Source organism: Macrotis lagotis, chromosome 4 (genome assembly GCF_037893015.1).
Source record: "Macrotis lagotis isolate mMagLag1 chromosome 4, bilby.v1.9.chrom.fasta, whole genome shotgun sequence".
NCBI lineage: Eukaryota > Metazoa > Chordata > Mammalia > Peramelemorphia > Peramelidae > Macrotis > Macrotis lagotis.
The window spans coordinates 36,433,716-36,446,858 of record NC_133661.1 but is presented as its reverse complement, the minus strand read 5'-3'; the positions used below and the strand labels follow the sequence as shown (position 1 = coordinate 36,446,858).

Genomic DNA, 13,143 nt, shown 5'->3' with positions numbered 1-13,143 from the left:
ATGTCTGAGGACAGATTTGAACTCAGATGCTACTGACTCCAGGGCTGGTGCTCTATCCACTGCACCACCTAGCCTCCCCTCACATTTCATTTTTAAGTGAGGGGAACAATATTCATGATTGCAGTGAAAGTCTTCATTAAGTAGTAAGCTCCTCATTTGTGGAAACATTTAAGCTTAGTCTGGATGATCACTCAAGGAAAACTTTGAAAAAGAAATTTCTGATCAGTCACAAGTGGACTAGATGAATTTCATTTTCCCTACAGGATTTGAATTTCTGTGTTCCCCAGTCCCAAAACTTTTATTTCTATTTCCCCTTCTAAAAGTCTGAAATTTCTTGTTCTTGTTTTAAAACCGAAGATGCTCTTCTGCTTTGTGTTGAAATTATCAGCATGAGGATCACTTACCAGGCTATTAAGATTATATATAAATTACTTTATCAGGTCTTCACCATCTAATATGTATTAGGGATATTTGGTAGAGAGTTGGAAGGGACCGAATTCTTTCCTGTTACATTTGAGGATACCAAGGCAAAGAGAAATTAAGCAACTTTTCCATGGACCTCTTAGTTGTGGTTAAAGCTTAATATAGGTCTTCCTCATTCAAAATCTAGTGTTTTATTCAGTCTGTCATATTGTTTGAGGGGGAAATAGACTACCTCAGAAGGACAAGTCTATGGCTGGGCAATGAAAACTTAGAGCAAGGGGAAGGGTCTTGCCTCTTAAGGTAGGGAAATGAAAGTGAGAAGGGTTCCTAGGATAAACTTTATGTCCTTCATATGGGTTTTAATGACATTCCTTTCTCTCTCTCTCTCTCTCTCTCTCTCTCTCTCTCTCTCTCTCTCTCTTCATCTACTTTGTACCTCTCCTTAGGAAAAAGAGAATCCCCAATGTGAATTTGACTTGGAGAATCTAAAAATGACTGCATTAGACTTATTTGGTGCAGGAACAGAGACAACTAGCAGTACTCTAAGATATGGCCTCCTGCTCCTTCTGAAACACCTTGAGATCCAAGGTAAAGTATACAAGAATTGTGATACTGGCAGATCAGGCTTACTTTCTCAGCCCTGCATCTTGCACAGGAGCCTCCCATTTTCCCCTTTTGGATTTACATGACTCCCACACAGACCAACCGCAATTCAGAAGGTAGCATATTCAAGAAAATATAACAGTTGGGCAAGACCTGATAGTTATTTACATGTTTGTAGGTTGTCATGGGGAATTCAAATCATATTAATAAATTATATATATCTATATCTATATATCTCTCTCTATATATAGCTCCTACTGTGCACACTCACCTCTATGCTTTGACTAGAAAGACAAAAATGAAATATCCCCTTCCTCCAATGGTTTACATTGTACTAGGGCTGGCTCTGCAGGATCCAAGGAGGCTGAACTACGAACCATGGATAAAAGTTACAAATGGACACATTAGGGCTTCATGTAAGGAAAGATTTGTCAACTATCAAAGTTAATTCAAAGCCCATTGAGCTGCCCTGGGGGTACCTAAGTTCTCCCTTCCAGAGGTTCCTAAGCAAAGATTGGGAATTTCTTTGGTCATTCCATTACAAACAGAATTTCTTTTCAAGTTTGTCTGTATCTATACTGCATGTCCTTTCCAAGACAAAAATTCTATACCTCAGTAACTGAGGATATTAAGGAGCTCAGATGCATAACCTAGTATATAGCTCAAGTCAGGATGATATTGTTATCAAATTCAAATGAAGACACCTACTTTCTTAGGCAATAACAGCTGTCATCAATACTGAGGATGTAAAATCTGCAAATCATTTCACAGATGTCATTTTACTCAGTGATCTCTAAGGGAAGTACAGTTATCACCTCTATGAAATGTGGGATAATAGATTTAGAGATTCAGGGAATGTAAGGAGAAACATAATTCATGATCCTTCTTTTTCAGATGAGGAAAATGGGACTCAGATAAGTTTAATGACTTGCCTAAATCTATACATATTATGCCTAAAAGAGAATTTAAACGCAGTTCTTCCTGCCTCCTTTGCTAAACAATGGGAAGTTATCCCATTACTACTGCAAAAGCCTTTGCTCAAAAATTAAGTGGCACAGTGGATAGAGCATTGGCCCTGAAGTCAGGAGGAGCTGAGTTCAAATGTGGCCTCAGATACTAAATAATTACCTATGTGATCTTGGGAAAGTTACTTAATTCCATTGCCTTGCCACCCCAAAAAACTTTTGTACTTTTGACCAAGTAGAAGCAGGACACTGAACCCATTTGAGAATCACCTTAGGTTATATCATTAGGCAGATCCTCCACACATGCTCTGTTGAGCATTCCTAGGAGACCAGGACATTCAGTCATTATTCCTGCTTTTGTCCTTGCAGCAAAAATTCATGAGGAAATTGATCGTGTCATTGGGCATAATCGAGCTCCTTCTATAAAAGACAGACAAGATATGCCCTATACGGATGCAGTGGTGCATGAAGTGCAAAGATTCATTGACCTCTCACCTCTCAACCTACCCCATGCAGTGGTCCAGGATACTCAGTTCTGACAATATGTTATTCCCAAGGTCAGTAGGAATAGGACAATAGTGACCTCCTTTTAGATGAGAGAGACTCTTAAGTCCCATTGACATAATCATATTAATGTTCTCTTTAAGGCTATCTTTTGCTACATGAAGCTATGTTGGACTGCATACTGAATTAAGAATGAAAGGAAAGTATGGCCTTGCATTGGTTCACCTTGACTGCCATTCATCACAGCAATATTTTGGAAAGATAAAGTTTGGGAAAATAATAGAGATTTCTTAAACAAAAGTTTTCCTCATGTTATTTCCTCTTTCTAGAAAATGAAGTGGATTCTGTAAGCACTATTATCTATTATTCAGTCTCATGTCAAATGACTTGTTAAAATCATTTAAAAGTGTTGGAATTGAGAGTAGAGCCTTGGGTTTTAGACTCTAAAATATTACTTTGCAGGTTACCAAATAAACATTTATTGCGTTGCTGATGGATTAGTAGTGTCAATTGAAGATTTAGAATTGTGAATGGTGAAAGAATTCACAAATATTCCTGGGACTTTAAACTGTCCACGATTGATATACAAACCTGCAAGTTTATACAAAGTGTACAGATCAAAATCTTTTCTTCTCCTAGAGAGGCAGGAAGTACTGTGAGGATATGCTAAACAAGGTGAGCTGGGAGAGAGAGAGAGAGAGAGAGAGAGAGAGAGAGAGAGAGAGAGAGAGAGAGAGAGAGAGAGAGAGAGAGAAACAGAGAAAAAAACAGAGAGCCTGAGAGAAAGGATAGATAGCCATAAGGAATGGCTTAGTCTTGGCTACATAGCATAGAGGCCCATTGTTCTCCAGGGGATCTTGGCTGGAAACATGTGGCCTATGAAAGAAAGAGAGAGATAGCCATCCTTGCAAGGTGAAGCTAGGGTGAGGAAGAGAGAAAAGGGATCGTGGTGCTTTCCTTCCTGATGACTTAAAATTCACTTCTGCAGTGAGTTGGACAAGGGTGGCCTTTGGAGAGTTGTCTAGCATCTGGTTCCAGGTATTTTCCAAAAGGCAAGCTTTCATACTGGTTCTTCCTGTCTGAATATAAGTGATATCTAAGTCCAATATATCATTTCCTTTCCTACCAGAGAAAGCTTGACCCATCAATGGCTGAGGTCAGGTAGACCTGAATACCAGAACTGGAGGAAGGGGAATGAGCTAAGCTCATCTTGATGAATTTACAGTTTAACAGTGGAGTCATTTTGAACAATGGAGTTCCCCAGATAGTCATAGACACTAATTTTCCTTCCATAAAATTTGTTTCTCATCACAATATCTCCTATGTCCATAATTCACTGTATCAATTGAATTAAATTGAAGTGGGTTGAAGTTTCCTAACAAAGACCCAGTAAAATTATCCTCCTCAAAAAGGAATACCCCACTTAATTTCATATTTAATGTACCACACTGAATGAATTGTTCAGTATTAATTATAAGGCTTCAGTTGGTAACCTAAAGCATGTGAATTGCTAGGCTGAGTAATGGGTTTTTTTGCCTTTTGTCCTTTGTTCTTGACATCTGTGAGGCAATATTATGACATTCAAGTGAGTTAGATTTACGTTAGGGCGTCATTACAAAGTCAATAGCCTCACTTTCTCTTCTGCCACCATCTAGATCCAATGGCCATATATGGATCAGGATGACTGTAGGCAGTGAGACCCTTTTATATTTAAAAAGCTAGATCTCTCTTAGGTGACATTTTGATTGAAGCAATCTCCATTCAGTGATTATGAGTTGAGAAAAAGAGACCAAGAATGGCCATTTCCCAAAAGGAAGAACAAAAATATTTGTGGGAGGGTAAAATTCTCAAGTGGACTTAGACTGAAACCCATTGTTGGTCAATGAAGGAAAGGCAGAGTGCTCTTGGGCCAGGTGCTGCCGATTTAAGCCAAGATTAGGTCTGCTTCACCACTGAGGACCGTGATTTCTCTCAGTGGGAGCAGAATTTGGAACCAGAAAAGTCCACCCAAAGTGTTATTGTTTTCCTTGAGACCACAGCTGTGATTTGATTGGCAGACGGGTCGCCTACCCTGAGAAATACAGGCAACAGGTGTTGACATGAAGGAATTGAGTGGAGAGAGAGCACATCAAGCCTTAGCCAAGGCTTCCCATAGGAGGGGCCACCTAAACCAATCCTTAAAGAAATGTAGGGATTTTAAAAGTCTGAAATGAGTAAGGATTGCCTTTCAGAAATGAGATACAAGCATTTCAAAGGCATGAAATCATGCTGGGAATTTTGTGGATGAGTAACAGTAGTGGATCAGTTTAATGAGAATCCAAAAGAGTGTATAATGGTAACAATAATGCTGACATCAATTTGTAGTCCAAATTGGAACCTTCACAGCCTGTATTCTCAATGCCTTGACATTCTAGTCTATACTATACACAAAGAAGTGTGCATGGTGTTTTAGAGACAAGTACGGAGTCACTGAATAAGCTTGGAACTGGCATATCATGGTGATAACTGATTCTCCTCTGGAATTTCTTCCTTCTAGGGCACAACCATCTTCCCACTCCTCTCTCTAGTCCTATTTGATAGCAAAGAGTTCCCCAACCCTGACCAGTTTGATCCCCAGCATTTCCTGGATAAGAGTGGGAAGTTCAAGAAGAGTGACTACTTCATGCCTTTTTCCAGTGGTAAGAAGAAACTCTTCCCCTGTGTAATTCTCACTCTAAATGAAAAATTCTGCTCCTCCCTCTCTTTTTCCGCTGGCTGAGTTTCCTCCTGGTAATTCTTACGAAGTTACGCTGCCCTACTGTGGAATGTGACACAGTATCATTTCTAGTATTCTCATGATCATCTTCTCAGGCCCCTTGATAGATGGCTCACTTGTCCCAGTCTTTTCAGGGAACCCCATTGCAAGATCCCCTGTACAAGGGCAGACTATGGGAAGAATGGTGTGAAGAGGGATGTCCTTCCTTTTCCTAGGGACCATTAATGGCTGGAATATCATTCACAATATAAATTCTCACTGTTTCTGCCCATCTACATCCTTCCCTTTTACTCCTTTCCCTACCATTGTTCTGATCTAATGAGTCTGTTTCACTCTGTGATATTTGGTGAAGTTTTCTAAGAAATTGTGTTTTCTTTTAGGAAAACGGTCTTGTCTTGGAGAGGGCCTGGCCAGGATGGAGTTATTTCTGTTCTTTACCACCATACTACAGAATTTTACCCTTAAACCAGTTGGAGATCCAAAGGAACTAAGCATCAAGAATAATCATGTTGGGTTTACCAATGCTCCACCACCTTACCAGCTATGCTTTGTTCCTCACTAAAAAAGACAGTGTTGATTTGGTACATTAAGAAGTTGGTTGCATTTTCTGGACTCAACAATGTTAAGTTTTTGACTGGAATTCACCTAAGGGAAAGAAGAATTTCTATGTATTGATTAAAATGAGTTAATGTCCAAAATGCAGACCATCTCATGGACATCTTTCATGTCATTATATAAGAGGGGATGCATTATGGGCATTCCTGTGCAGCCTTCTCACCAATATCTCCAGTCACATCCTCAGTCATTGAATTTGCTTTAAGATCTATAAAATATTTCCCCCACACCCATATTAGTTTGTATTCTTCAAATATCCTCAGTGATGATCTTATTTTTTCCTCCATAATGCTTATTTTGGATTTTAGGATACAATAAACATGATTGTCTTGCTAATAACTGTTCATGTTCAATGTGTGCTTGTACTTCCATTCACAAAAGATTCATGACTTTAAAGGCCCATGGTGACATGGAATAGTTTTTGGTCTTGAGGCAGAGAAACTGATCAGTCTTCCAATGTTAACAAGTTGTGTCAAGTTCACCACTTGCTCCCACATTGGATTTGACTGCATTACATTGATCAGACTTCTCCAATGAGTGTGCATCTATGACATTTGGATCAGTGCAGTCCTCCATTCTATAGGTTCTCACTGCATCTCTCACTTCACGTTCCTCCCTTCAGCAGGGTGATCCAAATTTCCATCTAAAATTGATTTCTACTTTCACATCCCATGTCCTTTTGTCCTTTGGGCACATGCATTTCCTTATTGAATTCTAACTAGCAATTATTCTTACTGTTTTCCTTTTCTGTTCCTATAACTTACTCCTGAACACAGATCTTGTCCCCTTCTGTCCACCCCTGCATTCAATTATGAGAGAATTATGGATGCAACAAATTTCTGTAATCTTAAATACTGTTAAGTCTTGTTAAATGGGTGGAGGTTCCTACCTCTTGAGAAGTAAATTGACTCCCATTGTTTCATTGTTTAATGTAAAGTTTATATCTTGATCTTCTTTTTTAACAAACCCCAAATCTTTAACCCTATACTTGAATCTAGTCAACTAAGTGGGATTGGCCCCTTAGTGCCCAGATAAAGGGCAAGGCTATAAAACCTGAGTTGGAACTGCCCTTGGGTTATTGAAATTCCTTATCTCTGTCTCTCTTTATCTATCTCTGCACCTCACTCTCTGCCTACTAGGCCTTTTTTATTCATTCTGTCTTAAGTGTTTGATGACACTTGCTGTCAAGGTGTACTGTGTTTTTCTGGTTCTGTTCATCTCACTCAGCATCAGTTCATGCAAATCCCTCCATGCTTCCCTGAATTCCCATCCCTCCTGTTTTGTAATAGAACAATAGTGTTCCATGATATGCATATACCATAATTTGCTAAGCCATTCTCCAATTGAAGGACCTTTTACTTGATTTCCCATTCTTTGGCAACACAAACAGGGCTGCTATAAATATTTTTGTATAAGTAATGTTTTTACCCTTTTTTATTATCTCTTCAGGATATAGACACAGCAGTGGTATTGCTGGGTTGAAGGGTATGCACATTTTTGTTGCCCTTTGGGCATAGTTTCAAATAGCTCTGCAGAAGGGGTGGATGAGTTCACAGCTCTACCTACAGTGTAATAGTGTCCCAGATTTCCCACAGCCCTTCCAACAATGATCATTCTCCTTTGTGGTCATATTAGCCAATCTGAGAGGTGTGAGGTGCTACCTCAGAGAAGCTTTAATTTGAATTTCTCTAATAATTAATGATTTAGAGCATTTTTTCATATGCTTATGAATTGCTTTGATCTCATCTGTAAATTGCCTTTGCATATCTTTTGACCATTTGTCAATTGGGGAATGCGTTTTCGCTTTAAAAATGTGACTCAGTTCTCTGTATATTTTAGAAATGAGTCCTTTGTCAGAATCATTAGTTGTATAGATTGTTTCCCAATTTACTACATTTCTTTTGATGTTGGTTACAGTGGTTTTATCTGTGCAAAAGCTTTTTAATTTAATGTAATCAAAATCATCTAATTGGTTTTTGGTGATGTTCTCCAACTCTTTCTTAGTCATAAACTGCTCCCCTTTCCATAGATCTGACAGGTAAACTAGTCCTCCATCTTCTAATTTGCTTATAGTATTGTTTTTTATGTCTAAGTCCTGTAAGCATTTGCAACTTATCTTGGAAAAGGGTGTGAGGTGTTGGTCTAATCTAAGTTTCTTCCATACTAACTTCCAATTAATTCAGCTGTTTTTATCAAAGAGGAAGTTTTTATCCCAATTGCTTGACTCTTTGGGTTTATCAAACAGCAGATTAGGATAATCATCTCCTGCTTTTACACCTAGTCTATTCCACTGGTCCACCACTCTATTTCTTAGCCAATACCAAATAGTTTTGATGACCGATGCTTTATAATATAATTTTATATCAGGTAGGGCTAAGCCACCTTCTTTTGCACTTTTTTTCATTAAGCTCCTGGTAATTCCTGACTTTTTATTTCTCCATATGAATTTACTTACAATTTTTTCTAACCCTATTAAATAATTTTTTGGAATTTTGTTTGGTAGGGCACTAAACAGATAGTTTAGTTTTGGTAGAATTGTCATTTTTATTATATTAGCTCTACCTATCCATGAGCAGTTGATATTTGCCCAGTTGTTTAAATATGATTTAATTTGTGTGAGAAGTGTTTTATAATTATTTTCAAAAAGATTCTGAGTCTGTCTTGGCAAATAGACTCCCAAGTATTTTATATTGTCTGAGGTTACTTCTCATGGGATTTCACTTTCTAGCTCTTCCTGCTCTATCTTGCTAGACATATATAGAAAAGTTGAGGATTTATGAGGGTCTTTTTTCTAACCTGCAGCTTTGCTAAAATTGCTAATTGTTTCCAGTAGTTTTTTGGATGATTTATTGGGATTCTCTAGGTAGACCATCATGTCATCTGCAAAGAGTAAGAGTTTTTTCTCTTCCTTTCCAATTCTAGTTCCTTCAGTTTCTTTTTCTTCTCTAATTGCTGAAGCTAACATTTCTAATACAATATTGAATAGTCTTGGTGATAATGGGCACCCTTGTTTCACCTCTGATCTTACTGGGAATGCCTCTGGCCTCTCTCCATTGAATATAATGCTTGTTAATGGTTTCAGATAGATACTGCTAATTATTGTAAGGAACAGTCCATTTATTCCTACACTCTCTAGTGTTTTTAGTAGGAATGGATGCTGTATTTTGTCAAAAGCTTTTTCAGCATCTGTTCATATGATCAGATAATTTATGATAGGTTTGTTGTTGATATAATTGAGTATACTAACAGTTTTCCTAATATTGAACCAACCCTGCATTCCTGGAATAAATCCTACCTGTTCATAACATATTATCCTAGTGATAACTTGTTGTAATCATTTTAATAAGACTTTATTTAGGATTTTTGCATTAATATTCATCAGGGAAATAGGTCTATAATTTTCTTTCTCTGTTTTAACTCTTTCTGGTTTAGGTAACAGCACCATATTGAATTCTTATAAAGAGTTGGGTAGAGTTTCATCTTTCCTTATTTTTCCAAAGAGTTTATATAGAATTGGAACCAATTGTTCCTTAAATGTTTGGTAGAATTCACTTCTGAATTCATCAGTTCCTGGAGATTTTTTCTTAGGGTGTTCAATGATGGCTCGTTGAATTTCTTTTTCTCTGATAGGGTAGTTGAGGTATTTAATCTCTTCGTCATTTTACCTGGGCAACTTATATTTTTGTAAATATTTATCCATTTCACTTAGATTATCAAATTTATTGGCATAGAATTTGGCAAAATAATTTTGAATTACTTTAATTTGCTCCTCATTGGTGGTGAATTCACCTTTTTCATTTATGATACTAACAATTTGGATTTCTTCTTTCTTTCTTTAATCAGATTGACCAGAGGTTTATCAACTTTTGGTTTTATTTATTAGTTCACTAGTTTTTTTGATTTTATCAATTTCTCCTTTAATTTTTCTAATTTCTATTTTGGTATTTAATTGTGGATTTTTGATTTGTTCTTTCTGTAATTTTTTTAGTTGCATGTTTAGTTCATTAATTTCATCTTTCTCCAATTTATTCATGTATTTAAAGCTGTAATATATCCCCTGAGAGTGGCTTCAAGTGAATCCCATAGGTGTTGGTATGTTGTTTAATTAGTATTATTATCTAAGATAAAATGGTTAATTCTTTCTATAATTTGTTTTTTGATCCACTCATTTTTTAAAATGAGGTTATTCAGTTTCCAATTGGTTCTGGGTCTATATCTCCTTGGCCCAATATTGCATATGACTTTTATTGCATTATTATCTGAGAAAGATGTATTCACTATTTCTGCTTTTCTGCAGTTGATCATTAGGCTTTTATGTCCTACTACATGGTCAATTTTTATATTAGTTCCATGTACTGCAGAGAAAAAGGTATATTCCTTTCTATCCCCATTCAGTTTCCTCCATACGTCTAACATATCTAATTTTTCTAACAGTCTATTTACCTCCCTAACTTCATTCTTGTTTATTTTATGATTTGACTTATCTAGATCTGAGATGGGTAGGTTGAGGTCTCCCACTATTGGAGTTTTGATGTCTATGTCTTCCTGCAGTTCTTTCAGCTTCTCCTCTAAGAATTTTGATGCTATCCCACTGGGTCCATATATATATATATATTCAGTACTGAAATAACTTTATTTTCTGTGGTACCTTTTACGAGGATAAAATTTCCTTCCTTATCTCTTTTGACACTATCTTTTTTTGCCGTTGCTTTGCCTGAGATAAGGATTGCTACCCCTGCCTTTTTTTTACTGCAGCTGAAGCAAAATATATTTTGCTCCAACCTTTTACCTTTACTCTATATGTATCTCTCTTCTTCAAATGAGTTTCTTGTAAGCAGCATATTGTAGGATTCTTGTTTTTAATTCACTCTGCTATTTGCTTATGTTTTAAGGGAGAGTTCATCCCATTCACATTCAAATTTATGATTACTAATTCTTTATTGCCCTCAGTGCTATCTTCCCTCTGTTTGTATTTTCCCCCTTTCCCCCCTTTTTCCTTATTCCCCAGTATTTTGTTTCTGACTACCACCCCCCTTCAGTGTGTTTGCCCTACTATATCACACCCTCCCCTTTCTTTCCCCTTTCCCTTTTTCCCTTTTCCCTTCCCTTCCTTTTGTTAGTTCCCCTTTTCCTCCCACTCTTTTCCCTTTCTCCATCCCCCCTTAGTTTTTCCCCCCTTTAATAATTGAAAAGTTAGATGTTTTATAAGTTAACTGAATATGTGTAGGTTGACTTTAAGCCATGTCTCATGAGAAGAAGATTCAGGTGTTTCTCATCTGCTCCCTTCTTTCCCTCTATTACCATAGGTATTTTGTACCTCTTAATGTAATGAGATTTACCCGATTCAATCCCCTCCCTCCTCCCATCTTTCCTGTCCCCCTTTTTAAGGAGGTAGTGTTTTTTAGATAATGCTAACTGAGTCATAGAAAATTCTGAGTATCTGTCACTTTTAGTTAAGAATATTCTCTCTAATAGAGTTAAAATTCTTGAGAGTTATTAGAGTCTTTCTCCCAAGTGGGGTTAAAGCCAGTCACATCCCATTAGATAGCAGTCTCATGGATAGATCATGATAGATCCATATATATCTATACATATTACTGGAGTCTTTAAAATATCTTTTTTTTTAGTTTTTTTTTTTTTTGCAAGGCAAACAGGGTCAAGTGGCTTGCTCAAGGCCATACAGCTAGGTAATTATTAAGTGCCTGAGAATGGATTTGAACCCAGGTACTCCTGACTCCAGGTCCAGCGCTTTATCCACTACGCCACCTAGCTGCCCCATTAAACATCTTTTAAAGACCTTAAATTGAAGAGGAAGAGGGAGGAAATCAAAACAACTATGCAGTTTTTAGGTTTATCTTTTATAGAGTGTAGTGAGAATGTGAGAAGAACAGTAGAGGAAAAAGAAATTAAAAGGCCAAGTCTATGCTAAGATCCCACAATAAAATTCATGGAGTCAGATCTCTAAAAACTTGTTTACAATGTAAGTGGACAAAGCATGGGGAATTTTTGATTCTCTTACAAAGAGGGAAATGTGATCTTTTCAGTATCGCTGAGATAAGTTCCAATGAGATCTATGAGTGGAATAAGTTTGCAAAGTTTATGAAAAGATATGGGGGCAGGGGAAGGAGAGCAGCAGTATGTGAAGAAAGTCCAGTAATGGCAGAAGCAAAGGGGAACCTACTGTAGTGATGACCACCAGAGGGGAAAATAGAAACATCATTGTCTTTGGAGTTACCTTAAATGGAAAGGAGAACAAAACCAAGGAGTCAGGAAATAGCAGATTGGAGATAATAGTGATTAGAAACTTCATCATCTAGACATATGCTGGAATGTCCTCTGTCTCTTGCACTCCTTCTTTTCTCTTTGTCTCTGTCTTTCACCCTCTTTTTATGTCTCTCTTGCTGTTTTCCTCTTTTGCGGCAGCTACGTGGCACAGTGGATGGACTGCCAGGCTGGAACTTAGAAAGTCAGTTCTAATATTTGATAGCTAGCTTTCTAACACTTCTGACCCTGATCCAGGGGAATTTACTTAATTGCTGACTGGATCACATCTCTAGTCTGTAAAATGGTATTGTTTTTGTGAGATAAATGTCCAAAGGAGATGAACAGGCAGTTTTCAGAGGAAGAACTTAAAGCTAGTTATAGTCATTTGAAAAAATGCTCTAAATCACTGATTAGAGAAATGTAAATTGAAAGAAGCTTTGAGGTACCACCTCACCTAATAGATTGGCTAAAATGGGAAAAAGGGAAGCTGCTCAACCTTGGAGAGGACATGGGAAAATTAGCAGACTAATGCACTGTTGGTGAACTTGTGAACTCATGAAACCATACTGGAGAATAATTTGGAACTATACTCAAAGGGTCTTAAAACCATGCATACCCTTTGATCTAGCAATACCATTATTAATACTTATCACACACAATCATAAAAAAGGGGGAAAGACCCACATGTACAAAAATATTTACAGTTGCTCTTTTTATAGAGGTTAAGAATTAAATATTGAGGGGATGTTCATCCATTGGGGAATGGTTGAATAAATCATAGAATATGAATGTGATGAAATACTATTATGTAAGAAGTCAGGAGCAGTTAGAATTCAGAAAAGCCTAGAATGTTTTGAATGGATTGATCCTGAGTGAAATGAAGAGCAACAGAATCGCACACTTTAATTTTTTTTTAGTTTTTTTGCAAGGCAAATGGGGTTAAGTGGCTTGCCCAAAGCTACACAGCTAGGTAATTATTTAGTGTCTGAGGCTGGATATATACTCAGATACTCC

General features: G+C 37.2%; 1 pseudogene; it reads left to right on the top strand.

The window, feature by feature from the left end:
* LOC141520748 (cytochrome P450 2C23-like) overlaps positions 1–6,130 on the top strand; it is a 30,143-nt pseudogene extending 24,013 nt beyond the window's left edge.
* The last annotated feature ends 7,013 nt before the right edge of the window (positions 6,131–13,143 follow it).